Here is a 25,340-nt window from a genome sequence, read left to right as displayed (position 1 = left end):
TTTTAAGAGAATTCAAAGATATTTTAAATATATGTATGAAATTTGCACTTCTTAGATTTTTTATGCCCTCCACCATAATATGAAGGTTATAATTAAATAACTCTGTCATTCCGTTTGTAACACATCGAAATATTCATCGGAGGCCCTAAGAAGTATATATATATTCTTGATCAGAGTAAAATTGTAAGATGATATGACCATGTCCGTCCGTCTATTGAAAACAAGATGCAGCTCGCAACTTTTAAGATAATTTTCTTTATAATTTGGTATAAAAGTTTATATTACACCTAGAATGTACGATATTGTAAATTATTATACGTTTTGTTAGAACGGTACCTCCCGATTGTCGGCATTTTGAAGGTTTTAGCCTAATTATAACACCAAAATCGTTGAATGTTGGCATTTAGTCTTCCCTCATAGAGCAGTATCTCCCGATTTTCTGTATTTCGAAGGTGACTTCAAAATCCCACCGAAATGGCTAAAATGTCGTATTTAGTCTTTGTTGAGGCTATAAAACTTTCCACCTGGAAGTTGTCGGTATGGGTCCACGCCCACATATAGCCCCCATAGTCCCGATTTTCGGTATTTTGAAGGCTTTAGCGTCATTATTGCACAGAAATACCTGAAATTTAGTATTTAGTCTTTGTTGGGGGGGTGTACAATTTTCCACCTGAAATTTGTCGGTGTAGTTCCCCGCCATCATATAGTCCCCATAGAACACTACCTTCCGGTTTTCGGTATTTTGAAGGCTGTGGCCTTAATATTCCACCGAAATGGCTGAAATATGATGTTTAGTATTCGTTGGGTGTGTAATACTTTTCACCAGAAATTTGTCGATATAGGTCCACGTTTTCATGTAGCCAACGTAGAACAGCACCTATCGATTTTTGGCTCCAATATCCCACCGAAATGCTTTAAATTTGGTATTTAGTCTTCGTTGGGGGCATAAAATTTTCAAACAGAAATTTGTCATATAGCCCTCATAGAAGTTACCCTCCGATTTTAGGTGTTTTATTTTAAGTTTTAGCCAAATAATTCAAACTGAATAACTGAAATTACGTATTTATTCTTCGCTAAAGGTACAAGACATTTATACAGGTACATAACATCCCATGCAAAAAATCAGACAGTAAGGGTTCACGTTTTGGTATAGGCACAATATATGCGTAGCCATCATTTAATTTTTTTCAAGATTTTAGTAACATTTTTTACCGAATTGGTAGTTAATTGGATTTTTGTGTTCCCAGAACATGTGAAACATAGAAACTCGCAAACAAACTGTCCATATATCCAGGTTTAAGCTGAACAATTAACGAATGTAAAAAATTGTTCTTATTCACTTCAATACAGTTCGTGGTGGAAGGTATAAAAAGTTCGACTCAGCCGAACTCAACGCCGTTCTTTTTTCTTTAGATTAGACTAGATAATTTAGGCATTTGGGGTACACATGGACGAAAAATGTTTGCACCTTAAATTGTGAACAGGAACGAAAATAATTATTCCATTTTAGTTAAGAATATTTTATGGTGAAGGGTATAACAAGTTCGCTCCAGCCCATCTTAACGACTTCTTACTTGTTTTTTTTTTCTTTAAATCCCTCTATTTTTTACAAAAATATTTTTACTTTTTAGGAATATTAAAAGTTTTTTGTAAAACTATGCAATCATTTCTGAAAATATTAAAATTAAAAAAAATCGTGCGATTTTTTGCAAAAATATTTTTATTATTTAAGAAACTAAGAAGTTTTTTTTTAAATAATCAAATTCATTCTGAAAAACGAAAAGCGTTGCAGGCGAAAATATTTAAGAAAAATCTCGTGATTTTTTACAAAAATATTTTCACTTTAATTTGTAACGGTATTTAAAAAACTAGGAGAAACTGCATCTAGCGCAACAAAATTGATAAAATATAGAATCTGTGCGAGTAGCTGTTAAACTATTGGGAGTTATAACTACTACAAAGTAGTATAACAATCCATTCCTAAGTGGTGTCTATTCTGGTCTGAATCTGTTCCCCATTAAACATTTCATTAAAAATTTGATTACATATTTTATGGACAGAAGGACGGACAAACCTAGCTAAAATGTTTTACCTCGTTGAAGTATGAAAAATGGTATAGGCTAGAATATTTCGCGGTTTTACATGAATTTTGGGTCCACATTTTATTGTAGGTATAAACACTTAAGTTCTTTTGTTTTTAACTCCATTTTGCTAGGTGGAGGTTATAATATAGACATTAGGCCGGGGCGATTTGAAAATCTTAATGGGCCCTTCGCGTTTCTGATTTCTTGGGTTGAACTGAGCAAAAAAGTCTACTGGACCATATGTCTACGATGAAAATCGAGCCTCCCGATTTTGACTTTAAGTTTTTTATTGACGTTTTTTGGATATTTTGGCATATAACAGCCAAACCATTGGGATTTTCGATCCAACACAAAGACAAACATTGTAGCCAAGACAGTAATTGAAAACTCTCTAACACATCGCAAAAGCATTGGAACGCTCCTTCAGGCAGTTTTGGCCCTAAGAATGTGCAAACTTTTCGGAAAATGTCGATAAATGAAATTGTGCTACAAAATTTGACCCAAAAATATTCAAGTGTTCTGATGCAAAATTATATCGTGTTGGGATCCATGGACAACGACAATGCCTTTATTTTGCTTGGGTCACTTCGTTTTATTTTTATATAACGGTAAAAGTAGTGTAAATCTGGGTTTCTTACATTTTCAAATTTAAACGGGCAACGCATTTCTTTTAATCCTTCTTCCTTTTAAAGGGGTGAACAATGTCTTTTGAATAAGCTATTATTGTTTTAAATCGGTTAACAAATGGCTAAGTTATAGTGGTTTATGTCTGAAAATCCCCACAATAAACCTATAAAGGAATTTCTCATAATTTTCAAAATAATTATAGAACAAAACTAAAAAACATTATATTTTTGAAAATTATGAGAAATTCCTTTATAGGTTTATTGTGAGGGTTTTCAGACATAAACCACTATAACTTAGCCATTTGTTAACCGATTTAAAACAATAATAGCTTATTCAAAAGACATTGTTCACCCCTTTAAAAGGAAGAAGGACCAAAAGAAATCCGTTGAGGAAAAAATAAGATATGCCCGTTTAAATTTGAAAATGTAAGAAACCCAGATTTACACTACTTTTACCGTTATATAAAAATAAAACGAAGTTATCCAAGCGAAATAAAGTCATTGTCGTTGTCCATGGATCCCAACACGATATAATTTTGCATCAGAACACTTGAATATTTTTCGGGTCAAATTTTGTAGCACAATTTCATTTATCGACATTTTCCGAAAAGTTTGCACATTCTTAGGGCCAAAACTGACTGAAGGAGCGTTCCAATGCTTTTGCGATGTATTAGAGAGTTTTCAATTACTGTCTTGGCTACAATGTTTGTCTTTGTGTTGGATCGAAAATCCCAATGGTTTGGCTGTTATATGCCAAAATATCCAAAAAACGTCAATAAAAAACTTAGTCAAAATCGGGAGGCTCGATTTTCGCGGTAGATATATGGTCCAGTGGACTTTTTTGCTCAGTTCAATCCCAGGAATCAGAAACGCGAAGGGCTCATTAAGGTTTTTTTGCTTCCACACAAATCGCCCCACCCTAATAGACATTGTTGCCATTGCCATTACTTTCACATTTAACATTCACAAGTCATTTACATGTATTTAACATGAACTCTGTGATATAAGATGTACAACCGTAACTACAGTTCGTATAAGTAATATTTTAAAAACATGTTGTGTAGAGTATACGCCCAGTAGACATCACTGCAATTAAAACAAAGTAAAAGCATAATTTGCAAAATAAAAATTATCTGTCATTTAGAAGATATTCATATAAGTTTGTCTTCACCACTTGGGAATATTCATCATCTCAAAGGTCATTACAATTACCTTTGATGCTGTTCCATTAAACAACTGCAAATACACGAAGAAAAAACCAGTTTGTTACCTTTGTAGGGAAGGAAGAAACATGAAATGTAATATACGAGTACAACAGGTTGTATGTGGCCTTTTCTGCTTAAATCATTTATAAATTGCCTACCCATGTTAGCCCCAAAGCCAATCATCGACACAGCATCCAAATTGATTGTCTCAAATTTGGTACACAATTCGTTTCGATGATGGAGATATCTAGGACAAGTTATGAACAAGTAAGAACGGCGTTAAGTTTCCTTTCGATTATGAAGAAGACTAACGAAAAGGTAAACAATTAAGAAACTTGTAGTTGTTTTATATAATTTGTATGGTGTTAGGAAAACACATACAATATTCAGTAACTAATTAAATTAAAATTTTGCTATTATTGAACAAATATTTATCAAAACAATTAAGAGAGGGCTATTGTAGGACGGGCCGACCATTAGATACCATACACCACTACCTCTGTGCACTAGTTTTCCATGGAATTTCTTTTATATGTTTGCTACATACATGAGAATGTCATACATACATAAGAAAGGCTGTATTATATTATCCACTCGGAGACCTTATTGTCCATTGTATTCATCCTGGTAGTGTGCTGAAAAAGAAAAATATAGTTATAGTGGAAAGACAGTGTATATATAAATTATATTAGAGTTATTATGGTATGTAGGTTTACGTAGAGTGGGTATTTGCCATGTTTCCTTCCCGTTGGAGCCATCCCAGACCTTTGGCGTGGAAGTGCAGACTTGGCGGCTCGCTTTTGCAGAAGGCTGTTAAAGATTGGATCGTGTGTTCACCCGTGGTACGCAATCTTCTAGACATAAGTATTGAACAGCGACATAATAGGTGTTCGATTGTTTCTATCTCTTCTTCATCTTCACACAGCCTGCAATACATACTTCAGTTTATATACACGATAACATAACAGAGATATAACACATACACACACGTCATTGCTGGAAACTTAAGACCTTTTCCCTTATTCTATAGTGGACAGTTTTGGCTACATATAAATAGATTAGTGAATAGGTCATTGAGGATCTTTCTAATTTTCAAACTCAAATTACTCGGAGATCGTCAATGGGAAGTATGTCCAGCCTCCACATATACTTCAAAGAAATTTTGTGGAGAATCGTTAAAATAGTTCACAATACCCTTGAAATAGCTTTCGTAATTTTTACCGGATAAATCAATGAAAAAACGACCAATATTTCGAGCCATTGCATTACTGTTGACCAAATGTAGCACAAAAACATCATTCTAATTAGCATCAATTCAAAATTCCAAAATTATTTGGATCTTCCTTGACCAAAAATCTTACCCCGTGCAAAATTTTGTCAGTATTGAACAATAACTGCGATCACTTGCGTGATTATGGTTACACTACACAGAATTAAAATTGTGGGTTCCCTTTACAGAATAGGCTGTAACTCTTTTATCTGACAAAGTACATCAACATGACGGACACTAATTCGAGAGTTCTTCTTCCAAACATAACTTACGTGGGTAAAATGTGTCTTCCAGAAATAAAGATATAGTCATTATATTAAAAAATTAATTAATTTTCACACAAAAGTATTGGTCCATTTAACCCGGTAAATATTGTCTGATCATCGTGTTAAATTAAAAGCTACTTCTCTGTCGTAAACCCAAGCATTACATAAAATTTCGCGCCCATCAGACTACCATTACGACCTACAGAGCGGCTACAAAATTGAATAAAAAATTAGTTTCTGGTTCATTTCACCTCCTAAATATTTCACGATCATCTATTCTGGTCTGAACCCGACTTCCGTAAACAATTTCGTGAAGATTGGCCCATAATTGCGTCCTGTAGCGTGATTGCCATTTTTAATGGGCGGACTGACGGACACAATTCTCAAAATCGCTTTATCTCGTCAAGATATAAATTTTGGTAGGTGGCAAAATACCCCTCAGTGATGTTGGCGACATTTCCTGAGTATTTCAGCCTTGTAAAACTTCTCTACAAGTGGTGTCTTAGGACACGCCGTTCGGACTCGGCAAAAAACAGTAGGTCCCATACCATTGAGCTAATATGAATCGGGGTACACTCATTGATATGAGAGAAGTCTCCCTTGTCCCATCTGGGATGTTTGTGGAACAATTATTACATATAGGAAAACACAAACTATATTTAGTACCTTATTAAGTTACCATTTAAATGTTGTAACTTTTGAAAAATTGCTTATTACGCAAAAATCAAAATTCACCAATATACCACACTAATATTGACAAGCCTCACAATGCACAGCTGATCAACTTGTATGGAGAGAGTGGCCAAAAATATTTAGAGTGTAAAAATCAAGACGATGCGCCGGCTACAGCTTTGTGCTGCTGCGAAGAGTGTTTTAAGAAACCACGGGCGTAACATTATCCCCCCTATCCCCTCTGGAGGGGGTATACGGTAAGAATTGTTTTATGCTGTTAATACAAAATGACATGAACAAAGGTCCCGATTATCTTACGCTTGCAAAAATAGGCTTGGGGAAACAAAACAATCTCCATAACAACATAAAATCCAACCAATTTATCGGATTAAAAAAATCAAAATTTTTGTCTGAAAATTGGTAAAATTTTTAATATACTCGTAGATCATATCGACGCCTCCAAACAATAGTATGCTAAGTCGACTTAGCATGTTTTCAAGTTCTTTACATTTTTATATTTAACGTCCTTTAACTTAAATTCTGTCAAATTTTGGTAATAATCGGACAATCTGAACAGAAGTTATAAACAAATATTTACTTAGCATAGTACTGAAGGTCAAAGAAATTTCCAAACTTTTAGAGCTTGTCCTGCAAAACTCACTGTTCAGAATTAGTAAACTATTATTTGGAGGTGTCGAACGTCCTTTAACTTAAATTCTGTCAAATTTTGGTAATGATCGGTTAATCCGAACAGAAGTTATAAAGAAATATTGACTTAGCATAGTACTGAAGTTCAAAAAAATTTCCACACTTTGAGAGCTTCTCCTGCAAAACTCACTTTTTAGACTTAGCATACTATTATTTGGAGGTGTCGATATAACGTTCTTCATGGAAGGCACGTATCGCCAACGTAAGACAAATTTGAATGAAGATTTCTTCATCTTGCCACTGATACCAATTATGTTAATGCACTTGTTCAGATAGATAACAGAGTTATACGCTAATATATCCATAGAAACCCTATTCTAGGTCAGCTTTAGTCAGCGACCCACCATTTATAGTGTGGCACTAGATGGCAGCTGATTTTAATACTAAATAATCATAAACTTAGGAACTACTTTGGAAAATTATTCCCGAGGTGGGTACTGGTGGGCATCATGTGTAAAACCTTAGGTCAAATTTAAGTATATGATCGAATTGACATTACAAAATACACAAAGAAAATATGCAGCTAACTAGAATTCCACAACACGCTAAACCACTATTTTTAAAGAAAGTTAAGCTATTGCCTCCTCCTTCAAAATCCACTATAATATTTTGCTATACTTATTAGTTTCGCGATATTTTGAATATATTTACTTGAACCTAAAATATAGGTTGTACTCACAACAAAAAATATTAGACAAATGTTCCGACTTTTGGAGCTATTCTTAAGAAGATCGCATTCGAATGAAACAAAAACTAATAACTGTCAGAGTTGCCAGATGTTGTACCAACAATTTGACATTATTTTTTTTATTTTTGGCCAATGGGTGGATCCACTGTGCAATGGGCTAAAACAGTGCGTATGACCATAATGTGTGTGTCCTTAAGTAAGCATAAATTTCAATGCATTATTTACTCTCAATTGGTCTCTGTAAGCGCACACTGCCTGTCGCTGGAGCAAATATTTGCCTAATGTGACCTTACCTTTACAATACGTGACCTTTCTTAACCTGCTGGGCATTCCACAAACGTCGTTACACAGTGTCTTGCATAAACATTTGGATCTTAAGGTTTACAAACACAAGATCTGCAACAGGTCGATCTTCAAGAAAGTGGTGTCTTTGATAATAGGATCCTTGAAAAGCATGAAAATGATCCAAAACTCATTCTGACTGAGGAGGTTTGAATGTTTTTTTTTTCGAAAATGAGGTTTGATCAACAGTTATGGTTAATGATTTTACCCTACAACAGTATATGGGGAGGGTGTTATAAGTTGGTTTTAGCCAAAAATTTTGTAACGCATCCAAATAATGGTCGTAGACCCATACTTATATATATCAACACGAATGTCTCGAAGAGCTAAGTCGATCTGGCTATGTGTGTCCGTCTGTCCATCTAAACCTTGTAATCACGCTACAGGTCGCAATTTTGATCGGATCGTCACTAAATTTTGGATGTTGATGGACAAAATATTTGGATACCCAAAATTTGAACCGAATCGATTGATCCCTTCAAGAGTTATCGTGCGCACCAGCCAGACAGACAGACGGACGGACATTGCTAGATCTACTGAAAATTGTCTGAAACGGATATCGTACAAACATACTTGGGGTCTAAAACCATTATTTCGATGAGGCACATTTTTGGTCGTATCAAAGTGTAAATACCCTCTTTAGCCTAAAGGCTGAGGGTATAATAAAAACCACTATTGCTGCAACATATGCGGCTAGTTTGCGATAAAAGTTCAGTTCAGACCTTTCCACTTATTCTATTCTGGAGGAGGCATATATATTCCTACATATGTGCCTTTGAATTTTTTTTTGCAAAATGTGGATCAAAAAGCAGGTTCGTCTTATCATACTTAGCAGCCATTTCACGGTGCTCTTGAAACAAATTTAAATGGAAGTTGCTTACACCTGGGAAGTTTTTGCGGATTCTGAAACCACACTGTTCATAAATGAGAAAAATCAAAAAACAAAAAAAAAAATGCCGGAGCTCTTTTTTAATAAATCGCGATTCAAGTTGACATTTTTAAGGGTTTATTAGGAAACTGCAAGTCCTTTCGAAATGGGACTAAAAAAAAATGTTGTAGCTATGAAAATTCCCTACAAGATTGACTTTTATGATATCTTCGTAACATTCACCGTTATTGAGATATAGGTGTTCAAATTAGGACATTGGATTGACAGTTTCGCCTCCTTATAAAACAATGTCATGGCTGCAATCTAATCTATGTATCTAACGAATGGTACAACGTAGAAAAAATTACGAAAGCCACCCTTGTAGAGAATTTTCACAAAAAAAAAATTCCAAAAAATTCCAAACTTTGATCGTGATTTATTAGAAAATCCATCCAACGATTTTTTCTTGTTTTTGGATTTTTCTCATCTATAAATATTGCTGTTTTAGAATCCGCAAAAACTTCCTTGGTGGAAGCGGTTTTCATTTAAAGTTAGTTAAGGGGCACTGTGCATAATATTAACAAGGAGGCGATACGGTCAATCCATTGTTTTAATTTGAACTTCTATATCTCTATAACGGTAAAAACTTCGAAGACATCATAAAAGTCAATCTTGTAGAGAATTTTCATAGCTATAAAATTTTATTTAATCCCATTTCGGCAGGACTTGCGTTTTCCAAGCAAAATCGTGAAAACATATAAAACACCTAAAAATGTCAACTTGAATCGCGATTTATTTAAAAAGCGCTCCGGCGATTTTTTTGGTTTTTTGATTTTTCTCATCTATGAACATTGTAGTTTCAGAATCCGCAAAAACTTCCCAGGTGTAAGCACCTTCTATTTAAAATAGTTTCAAGAGCAAGGTCAAGGTGGTTGTAGAATTTTTAAAACTTATTGGTCATTATCCCAGTGAGTATGGACTTCTCCATATATGTAAATATATCGTTGTACCACTTATCGCAGTTTTTGTTTTAAATCAAAAAAAAAAAAAATACTTTGAATAATTTAATGAATTATATTTCATAATTCTTACCAAAAACTAAAAAAAATCATTAATGAATTAATTGTTAAAAAGGGCCAAGACTTAATCCATTGTAATACAAATTGGCATAAAATTGATTACTACAATAACAGCAATTATTTTAGTAGTGAATTATAGTTTTTTCTGCGCCTTGTTGGAATTTTTTTCGCTTTACTGTTTGGACCTTTAAATATGATTTTTTCTGATGGATTAAAAAATAAAATTAATCCCCTGTAACGTTTTTTGAATGCTCCAAATTAACACCAGAAAATCAAACTCCAAAAAAAAAGAATATCTCTATAATAAAGCCCATCAGGAAATATTTAATTTTACACTGCATAGATGACAAAAACACATTAAATTTTTTTTATCTGCATATAAAATTTCTACTAAATTGAACATCCTTAAAAACGGAAAAATATGTAAAAAAGTTAGGGATAGCTATATTAATTTAAAATGCGAAATATAACTGCATCTGTACACCATAAATGTTGGATGTTCTGAAGAAAAAAGTTTACGACCATTTTTTATGTTTTCATCAGCTTTATTTGTTGCTGCTGATGAAATTTGATAGCAATTTTTTTCATTGAGGGCATTTTAATGCTTATTATCGTCCACTTTTCGTCCACAATTCGGTTACAAAACGTTTTTGTTTTCTCTCTCTTCTTCTTCCTCCTACATCTAGCTGCATTGGATTTTCAATGTCCAAAAAAAAATCAAGAAAAAAAGGTCCACTACATAGTCCAGGATACTACAGTAAAATTATTGCTGACACATTAAATATCAACATTTGTGACCTAATGACACAGAACAACAATGTATTTCATCAACAGAAAATTTTGCCTACGGATGGAGCTATCATCAGTATTATCATCAAATAGATGATGGTGCGGTCATCATTTGACACGTGTCGTTATCTCTAAAAGTTGACCAAAGTTTCCTGTGTGTATGTCTTGCCTGAAATTAAAATAATTTCCTCGCACAAATGCAATTGATAGGACAATTTATGGCTGTTGTGTTTTCTTTTTTTCTTCACAAAGGAAATGATGATGGAAAATTCGATTTTGATGGAATATTTGGACATGAACGCATAAAGTTTATGATGATGTCATAAATTTTGTGGTTATCGGAACAAGTGCCAATAATATACATAGGTTTTATGACATTCCTTGACCAATTTGTCATGCTTGTCTTTCAGCATTTAAAAAATATATTTTATATTTTAATATACTTTGGAAAATTTTATACAGGAACGCTGCGCGGAATTCATGTCGATCGAAACTTTTGGAGGTTAGTGTCAGCGATTTTGTTATTTTACAATGATGTTAACAGCTTTAGTCATATACATACATATTACTAATAATTTCATTAGTAGTTCAGACGGTATACATATACCCTACAACAGTATGTGGAAAGGGCAGTATACGTTTGTTTTGGTAAAAATGCATGTAACATCGCGAAATATTCGTCGGAGACCCCCAATGTGGTATACCAATCTTCATATATCGATGAGATAAAGTGATTTCGACATGTGTGTCCGTACGTCTGTCCATTATGAATTGTAATTAAACTCCAGGCCGCAATTATGGACCGATCGTCTCGAAATTTTTTATGGATGTAGGCTTCAGACCAGAATAGATCCCTATTATTATTGGTGATGATCGTGAAATATTTAGTGGGTGAAATGGACCAAAACCATAATATTTATCCAATTTTGTAGCGGCTCTGTAGGTCAAAATAATAGTCCAATCGCTTCGAAATTTTAAATAGGGTAAGATCATATGACAAAGATGAAGCTTGCAATTTGAGATGATAGTTAGAGTGATAAATGGACCAAAACTTTTGTATGAAAATTGTGGAAATGTTTAATATGCAGCTTATATCTTTATTCCTGGAAGAGACATTCCGGGTAAGTAATATATACTTGGAAGAGGAACTCTTGACCTTTCTATTGATGTCAATTGTGTCGGTGTACATGATAAGATAACCGAGTTACAGCCTAATATACCCAGTTATTTGTTCGTAGTGTAATCATAAACGCTAGGGTTATAACTTTTTTGTAAAATTTTCAAATTTTTTTCATAAAAAAACTAGGATGAAATACGGCGTCATTTTCTCTCTATCGCGAAAAAAGTTTCCGCACCAAATGTATTGAAGTTCAGTAATGCATTATTTAATTTTATTAGTTATAATTGCATATACGCTTTTTGTAATAACTTATTATTAGTTATACCCTCAGCCTTTAGGCTAAGAAGGGTATATACACTTTGATACGATGAAAATGTGCCTCATCGAAATAATGGTTTTAGACCCCAAGTATGTTTGGACGAAATGTGTTTCAGACAATTTGGAGTCGATCTAGCCATGTCCGTCCGTCTGTCTGTCTGTCTGTCTGTCTGTCTGTCTGTCCTGCTGGCTGGAGCGCACGATAACTCTCGAACGGATGAACCGATTCGGTTCAAATTTTGTCTTTCGTAATATTTTGTGCAAACTTAGTTTAAGTTCGAAGATGGGTTATATCGGTCCACTCCTTCCGGTACCTCCCCCACATAAGTTCGAAAATGTTCGGAAAAATTGTGCTAACGATAACTCTTAAAGTAAGTAACCGATCTGCTCCATACTTTACACATCGTGAACTTTCTACCAGACATACATGAGGTTCCAATATGGTCTCAATAGGTCCACTCCATCGGGTACCTCCCACACAAAATTTCGGAAAAGTTCAGTTTAGGGCCATCTCTCGAATCGCTTTGATTTTTGTTTCAGCAACTTGTATTCACTGCCCTCCATACGACGGTACAAGTTTCATCAGGGGCAAGTCCATACTTCCTGAGAAAATAGCATGAAAGTTGCAAAAAAACCCTATGACACCGTGTGAGGTGGTTGGAGCGAAAGATAACTCTCGAACGGATCTGCCGATTCGGTCTAAAATATGGCCTTAGTAATATTTTGTCAAAACATAGTTTAAGTTTGAAGATAAGCCATATCGATCCACACCTTCAGGTACCTCCCCCCCAAAAGTTCAAAAATGTTCGGAAAAATTGTTCGTACGGTAACTCTTGAAGGGAGTGGCCGAATTGGTCTATACTTTACACATCCTAATATATCTACCAGATATAATTCAGGTTCAAATATGGACTATATTTGTCCACCCCTTCCGGTACCTCCCACACAAAATTGCGGATAAGTTCACTTTAAGACCTAATATCGAATCATTTTGATGTTTGTTAAAGCAACTTGCATTCGCTGCCTCAATTACGATGGTAAAAGTTTTTTAGGGGCAAGTCCATACTTCTTGTGCAAACAGCCCGAAGAGTGTAAAAACCCCCTATGTCACCATATGTTGTGGCTGGAGATCCACATCCATAACGGTCAATGTCGATCCATTCCTTTTAGTATCTCCTCCGCAAAACTTTTGATCTTTAATCTTAATCAACATTTTTGTCTGTTCAAACCACCAAAAATTTTTAAAACCCCTTAAATACATAAGTATTTTGGGAAAAAAATTGTTTCAATATATACAGGCTGAGGGTATATCTCTGTCGGCAAAGCCGTCTGATACTTTTTTACTTGTTTTAATCTAATTTAAAATCAATATCAAACCATTCTGGATCAATTTGTTATCAAATCGCCTTATTTCTAAGCATTTCATGCACTTTTGCCTATATTGCAAATTTTTTTGTTTTCCTTTATAAACTCGGGAATTTTGTGTTTTTATTTATTGTACCTATCGTACAAGAGAATATGTGGTCATTTGCAACGAATTCTTGAAAGTTACAGACTGTTTTTAATGACTTTGCCTTGAGAATTGTATTTGTTTTCTATAAATATTTATTCAAACAAAGCAAATTTTAATTTTTAAGTACAAAAAATATCAAGAGGGCTTTAGTAATCGCAGTCGGTGCGGAAACTTTTTTCACCGAATCGAACTAAAACACGTTTTTTCGTTATCAGGACAATATTCCGCACATGGCACTGCACGGTGGTTGCGCCCAACGACAAAAATCAAAAAATTCATGTCGTCGTTTTAAAAATTTAAAAATGCAAATAGCTTCAAAACCTTCCAAATTTTTCGAAACTCAACTTATTTTTTCCATTTTTCGCGGTTCTTAAGTAGAAAACGCATCACAAACATGACTAATTTCAAAGAAAAAAATTGTATTTAAAAATGAGAAAAAATAGTTATATTCTAAGCAAATTTATTAAACAAAGGACTATTTTTAACACCTTAACTTAAGTTGAATCATTTAGTAAATTGTCTAAGCTTAATTTTTCTAGTTATGAAAATTCCTCTAAATTGCAAGGGTTGCCAATTATTTTGGTTATAATATTGTTAAAAATTAAATTATTTAATATAGATGTATGGATTTCCTTAAACTTTTAGTTACTTTCCACAAATTCCTGTAGATTCCAAAACTGTATAGACTTTTTGCGGAAATTTGCAGTTTTGGCCAAAAGTTTAACTCCATATTTTAGTTGCTGAATTCATATTTTTTGAATTCTTAAAATTATTTTTATTATCCTTTATTATATTTATGTTCAATATATTTTTGTGCTATTAGTAATTTCTTTTAACATGGTACCTTGGAGCCTATGGAAGCTGTGGCCAAAAGTGGACCAATGTCACTTTTATTTATAAAATCATGTTCTAAACTCTGACTTAACTATTAAAGCCTAATCCTTTTAAAATTTGTTAAATATCTGTAAAATACATAAAATCGAGATAGAAATTATATATGGGGGTATAGAAAATCATGGACCAATATTTACAGTTTCTCGCGGAGCGGTTTACTATGGAATAACAACGCCTAGCACCGGATTACAGCGCACTCGGTTAAACAATATGTTGGCAACAGTAAAATACTTCAATTCAGAATGACTCGCTACATGGAGTGTTCCTAGCCCCCGAGCACCAATTGTTAAAAATATCAGTTCGATATATCATCTAGAAGTATTTTTGTCACACCTTCCCATGTAAGTGCCACCACTGTGCTCTGGCGTGGTATTTTTTATACCCTCCACCATAGTATGGAGGGTATATTAAGTTTGTTTTTCCGCTTGTAACGCATTGAAATACTCATTTGCGACCCTATAAAGTATATATATTCGTGATCAGGGTAAAATTCTGAGTCGATCTGTGCACGTCCGTCCGTCCGTCCGTCTGTGGTAATCACTCTAGCATCCACAAAAATGGAGATAGAACGCTGAAATTTTGGGAAAATGCGTCTTTTGTTTGCAGGCAGGTCAAGTTCGATGATGGGCTATATCGGTCCACGTTTTGGTATAGCCTCCCTATAACGGTACCCCCCGATTTACGGTATTTTGACGTTTTTAGCTACATTTTCAGACCGATGTAGCTATAATTTTACATTTGGGGTTCTTAAGTGTCTTATATAACAAAAGTTGTGGACATAGGTCCACGTTTTGGTATAGCCCCCATATAACGGTACCCCCCGACTTACGGTATTTTGACGCTTTTAGCTACATTTTCAGACCAATGTACCTATAATTTGACATTTAGGGTTCTTACGTGTCAATAAACTTATATAACAAAACTTGTGGACATAGGTCAACGTTTTGGTATAGCCCCCATATAACGATACCCCCGATTTACGGTATTTTGTCGTTTTTAGCTACATTTTCAGACCGATTTAGCTATAATTTGACATTTAGGGCTCTAAAGCGTCACTAAACTTATATAACAAAAGTTGTGGACATAGGTCCACGTTTTGGTATAGCCCCCATATAACGGTACCCCCGATTTACGGTATTTTGACGTTTTTAGCTACATTTTCAGACCGATTTATCTATAATGTGACTTTTATGGTTATAAGTGTCAATAAACGCATATAACAAAAGTTGTGGACATAGGTCCACGTTTTGGTATAGCCCCCATATAACGGTACCCCCGATTTACGGTATTTTGACGTTTTTAGCTACATTTTTCAGACCGATTTATCTATAATGTGACTTTTATGGTTATTAAGTGTCAATAAACTTATATAACAAAAGTTGTGGACATAGGTCCACGTTTTGGTATAGCCCCCATATAACGGTACCCCCGATTTACGGTATTTTGACGTTTTTAGCTACATTTTCAGACCGATTTATCTATAATGTGACTTTTATGGTTATTAAGTGTCAATAAACTTATATAACAAAAGTTGTGGACATAGGTCCACGTTTTGGTATAGCCCCCATATAACGGTACCCCCGATTTACGGTATTTTGACGTTTTCAGCTACATTTTCAGACCGATGTAGCAATAATTTGACATTTAGGGTTCTTAAATGTCAATAAACTTATATAACAAAATTTGTGGACATAGGTCCACGTTTTGGTATAGCCCCCATATAACGGTGCCAGCCGATTTACTGTATTTTGACGTTTTTAGCTACATTTTCAGGTCGATTAAGCTATAGTTTGACATTTAAGGTTCTTAAGTGTAAATAAACTTATATAACAAAAGTTGTGGACATATGTTCACGTTTTGGTATAACCCCCATATAACGGTACCCCCGATTTATGGCATTTTGACGAGTTACATTTACAGACCCGATTTAGCTATAAATTGACATTTAGGGTTTTTAAGTGTCAATAAAAATTATATAACTAGTGGACATAAGTCCATGTTTTGGAATAGCCCCCATATAACGTTGCCGACCGATTTCAGGTATTCTGACGTTTAAATTCACATTTCTAGACCGAATCAGCTTTAATTTGATATTTAGTGTTCTTAGTGACCAAAAAACCTATATACGAAATAATTACGAACGTAGGTCCATGTTTTGGTATAGCCCCATATAACGGTACCTCGGTATAACGGGATTTTCGGTATTTTGAGAATTTAACCTACAAGTTTTACCCGAATTATCTATAATTTGAACATTTGACATTTGAAATTCTTAGTGGTCACCACACCTCTCCACCAAAAATTGTCAAGAAATGTCGATGTATTGATAAAGCTCCCATATAAAAGTACTTCCCGATTTTCAGTAATTTGATGATTTTAACTATGTATAATATTAAACCGAACTAGCAGTAATATGACATTTGATGTTCTTAGTGGTCACAACACCTCTCCATAAAAAATTGTCAACATAGGTCCATGTTCGGATATAGCTCCCATATAACGGTACCTCCCAATTTTCAGTAATTGGCAATTTTAGCTAAAATTTTTAACCGAACTAACAGTAATTTGACTGTTGAAGGTTGTAGTGGTCACCACACATCTGCATCAACAATTTTCAACATAGCCCCAATATAACGGTACTTCCCGATTTTCGGTACTTTGAGGATTTTACTTAAAATGTTTAACCGAACGTATGTCCATGTTTTGGTATAGCCCCAAAACAAACCTCCCGATTTTCCGTAACTTAGCTTTATTTTTTGGACGAACTTTCTGTAATTTGAAATTTAAAAGCCAACTAGCTGAAATTTAAAAGCCAACTAGCCGGACTAGCTGTTAATGACATTTGAAGTTCCCACGTTATGTACCGATTTTCGGTATTTTGAGGATTCTAGCTACAATTTTTAACCGAATTAGGAGTTATTTGACATTAAAGGCTCCCATCAAAAACTGTCAACATAGGTCCATGTTTTATTATAACCCCTATATAACGGTACCACCTAATTTCTAGCCCACCAAAAATTGTCATCATACATAGTTAGATATAGGCACCATAAAAAAGGGCCTACCGAATGAAACATTTTATGTACATTATCTGACATTTTAACGTACCCACTTAAAGTTGGGGACAGGAATGAAAACTAATTATTCCATTTTATAGTCCGGTCAAAATAGACATTGAAATAGCAAAAATTCCCACAGGGCTGAATTTTGGTGGAGAGCTAGGGTTTGCCATTAGAAGCAACGTCCTAAAAGTCCCCATCGATTTCATGTGTGCAAAAAAAGTTATTCGGGGTCTATTTTGACCAGACTATTTAGTTCAGAATATTTTATGGTGGAGGGTATGAAAAGTTCGGCCCGGCCGAACTTAACACTTTTTTACTTGTTTTTTATTTGTTTATAGCCCTAATAAACACCCTAGAGGTCGCAATTATAACTCAATAATCACGAAAGAAGAAGGTAGAAAAAGATGCCTACAATTTTAGATTATGATGTGATATTATAAAAAATATTTTGGTCTCTATTTTATTTCCTGGAGGGCATACACCAGCAAAGTAGCCTACATATGGAAAAAGAACTACTGACCTATTGCCCTGATGCAAATTGCAATAAAGTGCTTGCTAGATAACGGGCATACTGCCTAATATATAATGGGGTTTGTGTAGAGAACCACATTTTCCCATTCCCAGTTTTTGCATTATTACAAATTACATTGTGCCCTAGATTTCCAATTGGATTTTTATACATACATTGCAGCATGGGTCGCTCTGCCACATTTTTTCAAAACGATTCCCCAGCCAGGCAACATCAAATTTTCAACGGTGGGAAAATACCCTTCAGTACGTTGGCGACATTTTCTGAGCCAGCCGAGTAAAACTTCTCTACAAGTGGTGTCTTAGGACACGCGGTTCGGACTCGGAGATAAGCTGTGGCTCCCATATCATAGAGGGAATATGAATCGGCTTACACTAACTCATTGATATGAGAGAAGTCTCCTTTGTCCCTTCTGGGATGTTTGTGAAACAATTATTTTATTATTACTTAAGCTTGGAGTGATATGGTGCCAGAATCCACAAAGTTATTTCTTACAATAAGTTTATTTGTTCCATTAAGAACTTTTGATTTGTGGAAAGCTAATTCCCAGGGGTAGTGGTGTAGGGTATCACATGGTCGGCCCCGTCCGACTATAACCTTGGCTTACTTGTTTATTTAATGAAACTGTTTCATTCATTTTTAAAGCAAACCAAACACATCGAATATATACATTGTAGCCATTTTTTAAAAAGATGCTTGCGTACTAATGTTTTTAGCCCATTCAATTTAGTTTGAATTCCAAACATACATATTTTTCTTAAATTTATAGAAATTAATAGTTTCATTGCATTAATGAAACCCGTTTCGTTTGTACAATGAAGCCAAAAATCAATTAAATTTTAAATAACGTAAAGTTTCATTGCATGAATGAAACATTTCATTATATTAATGGAACGTTTCATAGCATCAATGAAAAATAATCAATGAAACCCGTTCATTGACACAACGAAGCATTTTTCGTTCAGTGTAAGAGTTTTGATCAAGGAAGATGCCAACAATTTTGGACAATGATCGGATAATATTTAGCGGGTAAAATAATCCAAAACTTTTGTGGGAAAGATATAAATTTAATTTTGACTTCACATTTTAATTTCTGGGGGACACATTCAGACAAATTACTAAAACGAAACTAACGGAGCGGAAGCAATGTCTAACATATAAATGGGTTTCTTTATTGTTTTGGTTTGCTTGTAAGGAACTACATAATGTCGAGCGAAATGCCCACAATTTAAATTGATGCAAATTTCACTAGTCTTGAAATTTTTGTGCTACTTTAGGTCAAAAGTAGTGTTATACCTAAAAAAATTGTCGTTTTTTCATTGGATGATTGGGTAATAATCAGCGAAAACTACTTCTAAATGTCTTTCTATATTTCTTTCTTTATACAAATGTTAATTTAAAAAAAAAAAAACGTGTATGTATGTATCGCCAAAACGGTATATGTGTCCATTGTAAAATAAAGAAAATAACACCTAACGTTTCCAGTAATGACGCTGTATGTATTTATGTGCTATACCTCTGGTATGTTGTCGTGTATATCAACTTATGACCGGAAGGCAAAAAATGTCGCAGTCATATAAAGTTAATTCAGTGGAAAACTAGTGCCCAGGGGAAGCGGTGTAGGGTATTACATGGTCGGCCCCCTTCCGAAAATAACCCTCTCTTACGTGTATGATATATATTAAGTAAAAAACAAGTAAAAACGGCGTTAAGTACGGCCAGGCCGAACTTGTTATACCCTCCACCTCGAGTTGTATTGAAGTAAAATGGAACAATTAGCTTCCTTTCGTTTATGAAGAAGACTTAATGCCAAATTTAAGCAAGTTAGGTAAAACTAACCTTCAAAACACAGTAATTCGGGAGGTACCGTTCCGTGGGGGCTATATCAAAACGTCTGACGGAAAGTTTTTAGACTCAAACAAGACTAAATCCAAATTTCCAATATTTCGGTAAAACCTTCAAAATACCGAAAATCAAGAAGTACGCTTGTATGGGGATATAGGAACCCGCGGACCTATACTGATAATTCACTTCTGGTATATTTTATAACCCTTTGAAATACAAAATAACAAATTTCAGTATTTCGGTGGGATATTGACATCACAACTTTCGGGATTACAATTCAGAAAGGTTTTTATCTTTAACAAAGGCTAAATACCAAATTTCAGCCATTTCGTAGGGTTGCTGTGGCCACAACCTTCAAAATACCGAAAGTCGGGAGGTACGAGTCTCATGGGCGTAGCCAGGAATACTTTTTGGTCGTTCTAGGGGGGTGGTGTGGGCAAATGCTTGTTTTTCGTAATATTTATAATTTTTTACATACAATGAACTGTTTTGTAGGATCTAAAGGGGGGCAGCTGCCCTCCCTAGCTATTCCTGGCTCAAGCAGTGGACCTATACCAATAAATTTCTGGGAGAAAGACTAAGTACCACATTTCAGCCATTTCGGTGTGATAATGAAGCTAAAACCTTCAAAATACCGAAAATCTGATGATAGCATTCTATGAGGGCTATATGAAGGCGTGGACCTATGTATATAGAAATATTTCATACGGAACGTTTAATACCCAAATGAAGACTAAATACCAAATTTCAAAACACCGAAAATAGGGAGGTACGTTCTATGGGGGCTATATGAAGGCGTGGGGACCTATACCGACAAATTTCAAGTGGAAAGTTTTATGCCCTCAACGAAGACTAAGAATCAAATTTCAGCCACTTCGGTGTAATAATGAGGCTAAACACTTCAAAATACCGAAAATTGGAATGTACCGTTCTATGGGGTGTAGATCAAAACGTGGACCGATACCGATAAATTTCTGGGAGGAAGTTTTGTATCCCAAAGGAGGACTAAATATCGAAACGTTGACATATATAAAAATTGGTAGAAATGGTAGATATATTTCTTAGCCTCTGGAAACACAAAATACAAAATTACATCCGTGGTCAAATGGGACTAATACATTCACAATATTTTACAGTGACGCGTACTATATACACGGTGCTCTTGAACCAACTTTAAATGAAAGGAGCTTACACCTGAGAGGTTTTTGCGTATTCTAAAACTACAATGTTCATAGATCAGAAAAATCTAAGAACCAAAACGTGGTCAAAGTTCACATTTCCGACGATTTTTTGGTTTTTTTATTTTTCTCTTCTATAAACATTGTAGTTTCTGAATCCGCAAAAATTTCCCTGGTGTAAGCTCCATTCATTTAAAGTTGGTTCAAGAGCTCCGTGTATATGGGGCGATATAGATGGGGGGGCTGTACCAAAATGTTGACCTATATAAGCAAACTTTTTATTTATAAATGTAATAAAAGCTAGAGAATATTTTTTTGCTCAAAATCAAGTAGTATATTCTTCTTCGTGATGGAAGCTCTCACATAAAACGCTTGCATTTAAATTGAAGATGGTGACAAAATTAAACGGCAAGCGTTTCAATTGAGAGATTCCATCACGAAGAAGAACATATTACTTGATTTTAAGCGACAAAAATATTCTCTAGCCTTTATTACATTTATAAATAAAACGCTGTAGCTTAATTTTTATACTCTCCACCATACGATAAAGGTATATTAAGTTTGTCATTCCGTTTGTATCTACTTGAAATAATCATTGTAGACTCCACAAACTACATATATTCTTGATCAGCGTCCAATTCTACATCGATATAGCCAAGTCCCTAAGTCCGTCCGTCTGTGGAAATCACTCTAGCGTCCGAACGGATTGAAGTAGGTGGATGACATTTTGGTAGAATCTATTGTATGTACTTAGGACTTTTGGTATTGAAACCGGGCTATGTAGGTCCACGTTTTCGTATAGCCCCCTATACAAAGTGACACGTGACGCGTCTAGTTTTGGTATTTAGTGTCTCCAGAGGCTAAAAAAATATTTCTACCAAAGTTTTTTTATATAGGTCCACGTTTTGGTATAGCCCCCATATAACGCCCCATTTATAGTACGCGTCACTTTAAGATATTTTGAATGTGTTAGTGTATTTTGTGTTTCCATAGGCCAGGAAACATTTCTACCATATATAGCCCCGATAGGACGATATCTCCCGACTTTCGGTATTTTGAAGGCTTTAGCCTCATTATCACACCGAAATGGCTAAAATGTGATATTTAGTCTTCGTTGGGAGTGCAAACTTTCCCTATTTTCGGTATTTTGAAGGTTGTGGCCACATTAATCCACCGAAATGGCTGAATTTTGGTATTTTGTCTTAATTTGGGGTGCTAAACGTTCTATATGAAATTTGTTGGTATAGGTTCACGCTTTTATATAGACCCCAAAGAACTTATCTCTCGATTTTCGGTGTTTTGAAGGTTGTGGCCTCAATATTCCTCAGAAGTGGCTGAAATTTGTTATTGAGTCTTCGTTGGGGGGTCCACGTCTTCATATAGCCCCCATAGAACGGTACCTACTGAATTTCGGTATTTCAAAAGTTGTGACATCAATATCCCACCGAAATGACTGAAATGTGGTGGTAAGTCTTCGTTAAGGGTATACAACTTTCCACCTGAAATGTGTCGGTATAGTTCCACGCCCTCATATAGCCCCCATAGGATGATATCTCCCAATTTTTGGTATTATTGAAGGTTTTAGCTTTATTATCCTACCAAAATGGCTGAAATTTCATAATCGTCCTCCTTTGGGATGCAAAACTTTCTCCCAGAAATTTATCGGTATAGGTCCACGTTTTTTACACCCATGGAAAGGTTCATCCCAATTTTCGGTATTTTGAAGGGTTTAGCCTCATTATAACTCCGAAATGGCTGCAAGTTGGTATTTAGTCTTCGTGGAGGGTATAAAAATTTCCACCTGAAATTTTTCGGTATAGGTCCATGTCTTCATATAGCCCCCATAGAACGATACCTCCCATTTTTCGGTATTTTTAAGGCTGCTGCTGTATATCCCATCGAAATGACTGTTTGTCTTCGTTCACCACCGAATTAGCTTAAATATTTGGTATTAAATTTTTGATAGGGGTATGAAACATTCCACTCGAAATGTGCCGGTATAGGATGACGTCTTCAAATAGTCCCCATAGGACCGTACCTTCCGATTTAAGGTATTTTGAAAGTTGTACTACCGATATGACTGAAATTTAGTATTTAAACGGCCATGAGTATATAAAATATTGCAGAAGAGAATTATCAGTATAAGTCCATTTCTTCAAATTATCCCCATAGAAGCGTACTTCCCGATTTTCGGTATTTTGCAGGATATTTAATAGTCTGTTGGTGGTATAAAACTTTCCACCCGATATTATGCGGTTTTGTTCCATATTTTTATATAGCCCCCATAGAAAGGTCCCTCACAATTTTCGTTATTCTGAAAGTTTTATCCACATTATTCAACGGGAATAACTGAAATTTGGTATTTAGTCTTCGTTGGATTTACGAAACTTTCCTCCAGAAATTTATCAGTATCAGGTCAACGTTTTATACAGCCTCCATAGAATGGTGCTCCCGATGTTGTTAACTATCTAAATCCAACTAAAAGTCGGTATTGTCCAATTTTATGTATTTCGCTTCGTTCGGAAAATTGTAAATATTGGTCCATATTTTGGAAAGAACACAAATGTCGCCCCATATAAGCAGTTTTGAAGGGAGTATTACACTGTGCAACATTTTTAAGGTGATCTTGTGCAAACAATTCAAACTGATGATTTTTTGAAAGTACAGACCCAAACGACAAGAAATCCTAGTTGGGTTTTGTTGTGTCAGATCCAGCTCGGATTTTATGGCCCCATCTAAACATGGCTAAATATTGAGTTTTTAAAGAAATTCGTGGCTATATCTCTGAAACCAATGCGAATCTTCTTCTGACCTCTGAAGCAAATTTGTAGATAAGGACAAGAAAAAAATATGTAGAGAAATAATGAACTCGAAAAACAACATTTATTGCTCCAAATTTCAAAATATATGCAAAAATTCCACAAATTTTATACATTTCGCACCGTATCTCCAAAACCGTTAATTTTTTCTGAATATTTTCTTTTGGAAAAATGTCGTTGTTGTTTTCAGTACATTTTTCAACGACGATTTTATAAAAATGTCAATAATGTAGTGAAATCCGAAATACGAGAATAAACTGTTGGTGTGAACTGTGTTTGAAATACGTGTTGTAAAAGATATGATGAAAATACCGCTTGAACAACATGAAGTAAGCATTTTAGAGTTTCAGAATGTTCTACAGAATTGTTGAGAACTTTATTTGGAAAATTTTTGCAAAAGGTTACTTGGTTAAACTCCCAACAGTTTAGCCGATACTGACCAGAACTTCAGAAATTATGTAAAATTTTCTATATTTTATAGATTTTGATGCCCTAGATGGAAATTTTCTTATGTGGTTTCTTCAAAAGATAAGTTCTACTAGTTTAGGGCTATAATATTGCTAAAGACAGCAAGGCCAAATTCCTATTCGTTTCTGAGATAAAGGCCTGATAAATGCAAAAAAGTGTAGATTTAGCCCGGTTTAGATGAGGCCATAAAATCCGAACTGGATCTGACAGGACAAAACCCAACTAGGATTTTTGTAGTCTAAATATGTACTTTCAAAAAATGCATACTAGAAGTTGTTTGCATTTTCTGTGTTGCACAGTGTTATCAGTTGAGATATGTCTATGTACTACACCTGTAATAAAACGAAATTAAACTAATTGTTCCTATTCACTTCAACACAGTTGGTGGTGGAGGGTATAAAAATTTCCGCACGGCTGAACTTAACGCTTTTCTTACTTGTTTGAGTTATGCCGTTCTCTGTGTAAATGAGCGATACCTTTCCACGTATTTTAAAGCAAACTCTTGATGCGAAATCAATATATTTTATATGCGGCTTAATTATTGTGTTTGCTTCCTTTTTTGTCAGAGATACTTTCTTACTTGTTTTAATTCTTTTTTTTCGACCATTAAAATATCTTTATATATATAAAATTCTTCGAGTCTGCCATGATGTTCGAAATTAAACTCCTCCGAAACGGCTGGACCGAATTCGATGAAATTTTGCATGTGGAGTTTTTAGGTCTGAGAATAGGTTTTTAGCTATTTTTTATACAGGTCAGTGGAGTGACCAAGGTACCTCCCCCACAAAATTTTTTAAGAAAACGTGAAATTAAGGATATTTTTGAAAGTATTGTTTAAAAATTACTTGCAATACTATGGTAAATACTGCCCCGATCCTGAATGGTCATCTCGGAAGTGGAATATCGCGGTCAGTCCAATTTTTCAAAAATGCATTATTATAGATAATATCCTTAATTTTAGTACGCGTGACTACAAAAGCGCTATAAGCACTGCCTC

This window comes from Musca autumnalis, unplaced genomic scaffold (genome assembly GCF_047663935.1).
Source record: "Musca autumnalis isolate F117 unplaced genomic scaffold, ASM4766393v1 scaffold_3, whole genome shotgun sequence".
Classification (NCBI taxonomy): Eukaryota; Metazoa; Arthropoda; class Insecta; order Diptera; family Muscidae; genus Musca; species Musca autumnalis.
This window is presented reverse-complemented; position numbering follows the sequence as displayed.